We start from the raw sequence: 7,808 nt of genomic DNA on the forward strand, positions 1-7,808 counted from the left end.
TCTTTTCAATTTTATTCACTTTTTTAAGTTTCTGTACACATGTTGTTATATATTTCTTATTTATATTAACCTATTCTTAAATGAATACAAATCTTAAACAAAAATAGGAAACAAACATTTCTTTTTTATTTAAATCATAATACATTTAGATGAATAAATAAATAAATAAAATGAAAATAATTGTCAGAATTTTTTATTTACATTAATACAAAGAATGTGTATGATTGCATGTAATATGGTCGACAGGTGTTAAGTTTAACAGTTAACTGTTAATTCACTTACCCTTGGTGTCAAAACATATGAGCCGCGTCACGACAAAACCAACATAATGGGTTTTGCGACCAGCATGGATCCAGACCAGCCTGCGCATCCGCGCAGTCAGGATCCATGCTGTTCGCTATCGGTTTCTCTACTTGTTATATAGTTTGTAAGCGAACAGCATAGATCCTGATCAGACTACGCGGATGCACAGGCTGGTCTGGATCCATGCTGGTCGCAAACCCATTATGTTGGTTTTGTCGTGACGCGGCTCATATGTTTATTTTTACATTGATACGAAGCTTAGATCAGGAGCCTGTTGTCGGTGTTAGAATTTTAAAACTCGTGAATATAAAATATCGCAACGAACTAGAAGTTTTAAAACGGTTTTGTTTGTATTGTTTTAGTAGTAATTAGCAAGATCGAGTTTACTCGCAATTCAGGACAGACAACTCTTGGTTTTCATTCGATATTTTTGGTTATTTATCTACGTTATTCAGGATTACCCAGATTTTAAATTGTATATACATGAACTGAGTTTTCGACATTAACAATGGATTTTTTTATTGGACAAATTAAAATTTAAATATTTTTTTCTTATTATAATTAAAACTCTTTGTTTAGTTTTTAAGATAAACATTACGCATACGGTGATATCGCATCCATGCCTAATAAAGTCACAAACACGCGCCTGTTTGAGGAAACAGTTATTTAATATTTCATTATACATGAATTTAAACGCTTGAAAAACTGTATTGAGCCTTTGTACATCACACATTTTTCGACATTCCATATTTTGACTGTATTTCACATAAAGCAATATGGTAACACTCGCACGTACGCACGAACACACAAAATACATAACTACACATGCACATAAAAGTGAACACGTTCCTACAGTATTAACACTTTCGCACATGTGATCACTTATGAAATATTTTCAATGTGCTCTTTATCATTTTTATGCTGAAAGTTATATTATGATTTTTCAGGACAGTTAAATCTTCTAGAAATGCAGCTGTGCCCTCTTTACAGCAATTGTAGATGAAGCAAAGTATGGTAGCAAGTTATTTATAGATGTAAGTTCACGTATATACATTGTTGTGTTTTGTGAATAAAATAAGACAATTTACACCGGACATACTGTCTGTAAAGAAGAGTTACCCAGACTCGTATATATATTCCACTCTGTACTGACATCATGTGTTTTATTCTTTGTCAAGGCAAAGACAAATTTCCTTAATTACACGCATTTATTTTGACAAGAATAAATTGTGGTTAGTTAAACATACATTGGTTCTCTTTTATATCTTGTTAGAATCAATTCTTAGGCGGAATGATGTCACACTTCATAAAATGATGTCAATAAGGCATATATGATATAAGCATTTTGCCGCGCATTTGAAAATGCTAAACCATACTTGCTCTTAATATGCAAAAATCAAAATATATAAAATATAAGAATTAACTCGAACACACACAATGGTTTGATATGCGACTTTATTTTTATTAAATTAGTTTTCTTTCTTAAACATATTACTGTATCAAAAAATATGTATTCTCTTTACAGTTTAATCACTTAAATAATATGAGCCGTGTCACGACAAAACAAAATATGGTTAATAAGCGAAAGAATCAAAAGACAAACGCCTGCGATCAGAGAATATAGATATATACCATGACTGATTCAGCTATACGAATATATATTACTTATTAATAGAAGATTATAGAATAAAGAAACATGAGATCATATAGAATAGACGCGAGAAAATAGAAGAGAACTGGTCTAGGAATATAGTAGAGTCGCAAACCCATATGATCTTAGAAATGGTTTATGTCGTGACACGGCTCAATTATGTTAATGATAGTTATTTTTTTAGTTACTACGTGCGTAAAGCGATAAGTAAGCTTTGATAATGTGAGAGTGACGTTACATTTTCTTTTGTACATGTACACTAAAGTTAACAACATTTGTCTGAATAGGTAAAACAGGGTTTTCAAAGCGAATATAATGTCAGATAAGAAACAGAATTTGAAATGTATTGATGGAAAAGTTAGAATGTCATACACATTAAATTGTATCACAAGTTCGAGACTCACAAGTTGTCTTACTTTTTTGCGTTTTTTTTCCATGATATATATTTTTTTTAATTTTACATTAGAAAAATGAATTGGATAGAGAAAGGCATTTTGTTATGATATTTAACAATTTGATATACATGTACGGATGATAGTTGATTTTTATCGTAAGATATAGTGTGTAGTATGTAGTAGTTCATGAGTACTTTTCAGTGCAATAGTCATTACCATAGTTGAAACAAGTCTGTGTAAAGTATCATTGCAAGTTCCGTATAAGATTGTGCACCACATTGCTAAATAGGGCTAAATAATAGCTACATTTAAAACAAATGAGAAGTTAAAATAGAAAATAATCACAGGATTATCAATCTTCTACAATAAATGATACAAAAACTTTTCCTACCTGACTGATAATTATAAGCAATATTTTTGGGAAAAAGGTGCAATCGAGCCTAGCTTTCTTGAATTGATATTTACCACAACGATTAACCTACTGCAAGTTACGCTGAGAGTTGGAATTAATTTTGGATAATTTAATTTATATAGCTAGCCTGTTTGAAGATAATAAACACAATATGATATGTTTTACACCTGGATAGTGGCTTGACCAACTCGTCACTTAATTATCATACTAAACGCACAGTACTTGTGCGCACGTGAAACATATTGCGTTGATACGTTAATGTTTCACGTGCGCACTAAATAGTCGCATTCGCATGTATTAACTAAAATATTTCCTATGTTATTTTATGCAATTGTCACTTATGATACGTATATTTTATTATCTGAATTTGATTTCATACTATCAGATTAATGCAAGGGGGCTATTTTTGATTTTATATTTCGTGAGAATTATCACTTTATTTTTAGAGATGACACACTGTAAGAGATTCTATTGTCAACTTACCTAGTTAAACAGTCTTAACAATAAAAAAATATTAATCTACACTATTGTATATTGAAGGTATTCATTCGTTGCTGAGATAGTTTTTGAAACAATTGAAATTGAAACAAATAATAATCCAAATTTGTTAAGATTAACGTTTTAAGTATAGCTGGGTATTCCGCCTTTTACTTTAACTGGATATCATTGTGCAAACATGGATCTACATCTGAGTAAAAATATCTGTACTTTTTAAAGCGGCACGCCTCAAGATTCATGCTAATTTTCATGAAAATTTTGAAAATGTTTTTAAAAGTATTATTCAGTGATATAACCAAAAGGAAGCAATTTACACAATATCAATGCCACTTACAATCTACGTAAATTACTTAAAAGAGCACAAAATATGCAAAAATAGCCCATACTGCGTTAGTAACCGTAAACGCAGTAGAAATATAGTTATAAATACTGAAAAATCAGTCATTAATCGCAAATAACATGTAAATTATTACTAGAACTTTGAATCTTTACACTTTTCCTAAAATCTTAGTACATTTTTTCTCAGGTTTGATTTTATTGAGATATTTTCGCTCATCTGGAGGCGTGCAGCTTTAAGCCTTTTTTCAAACGAATTGACTCCTACTAACGATGCTAAATATACATCGTAAAACGATCAAAAAGATTATGTCAGCACTTTTTCCCAATACAATGTTATTTTGTATTAATATATTTTTAATCAATAAAACACTCTTTACATAGAACAAAGATACCATTATCATTTATATTACAGGTGTGAAATAAATATATTCGTAAAGGTTTTATAACAAAAACATATAACTTATCATCCGTCATAGATTAATCATTTCATTTAAATCCTGTGTAAATGGTTGCTTATAAATGACATCTTTATCCTAATAATATAAACTAATTTTGAAATTTGCGTTAGAAAAAAAATGTATAAATGTATACGCTTAAAAATTGCTTGTGTATAGTCTTTTTGAAAGTTGTGATAACTATTTCATGACACTATTTAAACAGGATTTTAAACTCTCTCTTTCAGATACACACATGCCGAAGAAGATTGTAATATCTGGAGATAACATTTCCTACGTCACGAAATAGACACCGTCACACTGGTCTACGTAGCATTCCTATTGATATATTTAAGTGCTTTTAAGAACTGTGTTTGAATGACGAATTTCTGTGAATACGGATTTTTAGTTTTAATGATTATTATTTAAACTTTCTGTAATAATCAATTTGTGCTATGGACTCATTTTCCTAAAATAATATGTGAATGTTAACGCGAACAAATGATATGAATATCTTTAAAATGTTTTATGAGTGTAATACAAGTGGCTCATAAAAATCATTGTTAAGATAAATATAATCGAACTTCAAGTTGGTATAGTTTGTTCTAGATTTAAACAACATGCAATTCATAAATGTTACGGCTTGAAAATATCGAAACATGTACATGTATAACTCGATCTCTAAAGAAAATATCGCAGTGCGGATTTTCTCCACTGTGATACGTATTTCATGACTCTATATATCGCATCATGCCGGTATATCGCCGTTTCCGTTGCAACGCTACATTAATTTGTCCCTCTTGAATAAGGCTTGCAACAATATATGACTGTTGTAGCGAAGACATGTTTATTTGTTTAATATATGTATACATATTAAATATAATTATGTTTATGAAATAATAAATATTTAAGAGTGACTCGATTTGGTTTTTACTTTATTATTTGAAATACTCCAATTGTGAAGATAAAGTTCTTAAGCATATGACTTAACAGTTCCCATTCAAAAATATGTAATAAAACATGTTCTATTGTACAAGTCTGCATTTCGGTCATGTATACGTGTCACTTATATGTAAATGCATGCTTTTGATATTATCTGTATCTTTCTTATATCAAGAAAATCACAGTTTTGTATTCCCTGTGGACAACTAAAAAATGCAATTCCGTATATCCCCTGTATATATTTGAAAATACGATTCCGTATATCCCCTGTATATGTAGAAAATACGATTCCGTATATCTTCTGTATATGTAGAAAATACGATTCCGTATATCATCTGTATATGTGGAAAATACGAGTCCGTATATCCTCTGTATATGTAGAAATAAACGGTTCCGTATATCCTCTGTATACGCTAGAAAATACGAGTCCGTATATCATCTGTATATGTAGAAAATACGGTCCCGTATATCCTTGGTATATTCATAGTATACTAGAGATAACAACCTTAATATAGTCCGTATACGGATTTTATTCTCCGTATTCTTCAAAAGTACGAACAAATATACGTACATGTATATGGGGCAAATACGGAATTCCGTATATGCCTGATGCATATACGGACTTCCCGTATACCCGGTGTTCCCTATACGGACTCGTATACTTGGTACCGTATATTCAACGAATACATCCCGTACACGCCGTATTTGTCAAGACATACGGGACCGTATATTTCCCGTATATCAGAGATATATTTTTCGCAGTGATAAATATAATAATGATTAATAAAATATGAACGATAATTAGGTAACAAGGAGTTAGGAGCTTATAATGTGTAAACACCAATATAAGTAAAATGTACATAAAATAATATATAGTTACAACACTGCGAACCTTACTAAATGACTGACACAAGAGTAGCGTATTAGATGTGTATATGAAAATGTTTCTAAACGCCATCATATTTTTCACACGATGGAACGTTTTCATGTTATTTAAAACATATTGACGATGTTTGATAACCATTTGCAGAAGTTTTATAAAACAATAACAACAAAAATAGTTTCATCAGCTTAAGAAACGTTACTTTTTGAGTTTTTCATATTTATTAAATTAAAAAGTGGGAGGATGGCCATAGTGTTGAAAAAGATAACAAGAAATACGCACAGAAAAGCATGATCTGAAAGCAAAATTGGTTTATTGAGAAAGGTATCTGTCAATTTTGATGAAATAGAAGCGGTGGATTGAGAAAGCCCGTCAGATGTTGTCAATGAAGAATCGCTTTATGACCAATAATATATGAAATTCTGAATATTGAGCAAGTCTTTAAATAAGATTGCCATCAAGAATACCATCCAGATTTGTAACTATTATCATTTTAAGACGTTAAGCTTTTGATTCAAGTCTTATGTGAACTTTGTTTACGTATGTCATAAATCCTTATTTCTTTTTTACTTTCTCCATTACATTTTTTTAAGGTGCGGTATTCGTTTAAGAATTATCAATTGCACATAAATTTACACAAATGTTTCAATAAAGCGCTATCGTAATTGCTAAGCCATTAGTTTCTAAATAAAATTTTGAGAAGTTTTTACTAATTTAAAAATACTTAAGCATATCATTTAAACGAGTATGAACAAATTACAAACCTTTTTATTATTGCCAAAAGCATATATTCTAAAAGGTAATAACAATTAGAAATATGAGAAAAATTGATATTCTTTCTAATTTAAAGTTCTGCTCTTTTTATGTAACTAACAGATGATATATAACGTACAGTCATATTACAACTATTTATCTATTTGAAAAAAAAACTAGTTTGGGCATCAAGTGCTAATCTTTTTGCAACGTTTTCACAAGTGGTGCACAATTCGCCCTATTTCATGCACGGATTTCTTGGACTACAAGTGTTAATCCTTTGCATCGTTAACCCGTAACCTGGTGACTTTCTCATATGGACTCCGTCAGCTTCAATTTTGGGAATTTTTTATTATCATCAAGATGAAATGTTGATGTCATATTGCACAAATATGCAAAATGTGTTTCATTTCCGCTTCCAAGTAGCTTACTTTCGTACAGTATTTACACGGTTTGGTAATTGTAGCAATCTTTACTTTTTCAAATTGAAGTCAGTGTCTTTACAGACTTCTTTTATATCATTTCTATTTGAAATCGATAAAAATGTAGTTTTCCCGTTTGGGAAATTCATTTGTAATAATGCTACTGTAAATATTTCTTGCGGCGGACCATGTTCTATTACTTAAGAACAATACGCCGCTTTTCATGGTATGGCACTATTATGTCACATTGAAGGTTCCATGAAAACCGCCATACGAACACATCTGCGGATGTCTCTAAACTCAAAATTTCACCGTTTTCGTGTTTTAAATGTTAAATTCTTCTAAAGCCGGTGCTAGGGGGCGTGAACGGTAACTTGCACTTTCCAGTACCTTTCATAAACAGGCTCAACATCCATAGTTTAAATTGACTATGAAAACTGAAACCATATCCAAATTTCAACCATCGTGTGTGCAAAATGGAGAAGGAAATATTGAGCTATCCGTCTTTCATCGTACAAGACTGCTTATTATTTAGAATATTGTAAAAATATGATTTAACTCTTTTTTTCCACACAATATACTTACTTCAGCAACACTTGCTTTTATAAATATAAACAAGTAATAACATGGCTCATGTTTTGTTACGTATTGAAATATATAAAGAAGCAAAAGAGGACTTTATATGCTTGATAAGATGACTGCATTCTTTAACGCGCTTTTCATGGAATGACACTAATGTGTTACACTTGAACGTTCCATGATAACCGGGCGTGGAG

The sequence above is a fragment of the Ruditapes philippinarum genome, unplaced genomic scaffold (assembly GCF_026571515.1).
Source record: "Ruditapes philippinarum isolate M1 unplaced genomic scaffold, ASM2657151v2 ctg1252_1_1_1_1, whole genome shotgun sequence".
In the NCBI taxonomy this organism is placed as follows: Eukaryota; Metazoa; Mollusca; class Bivalvia; order Venerida; family Veneridae; genus Ruditapes; species Ruditapes philippinarum.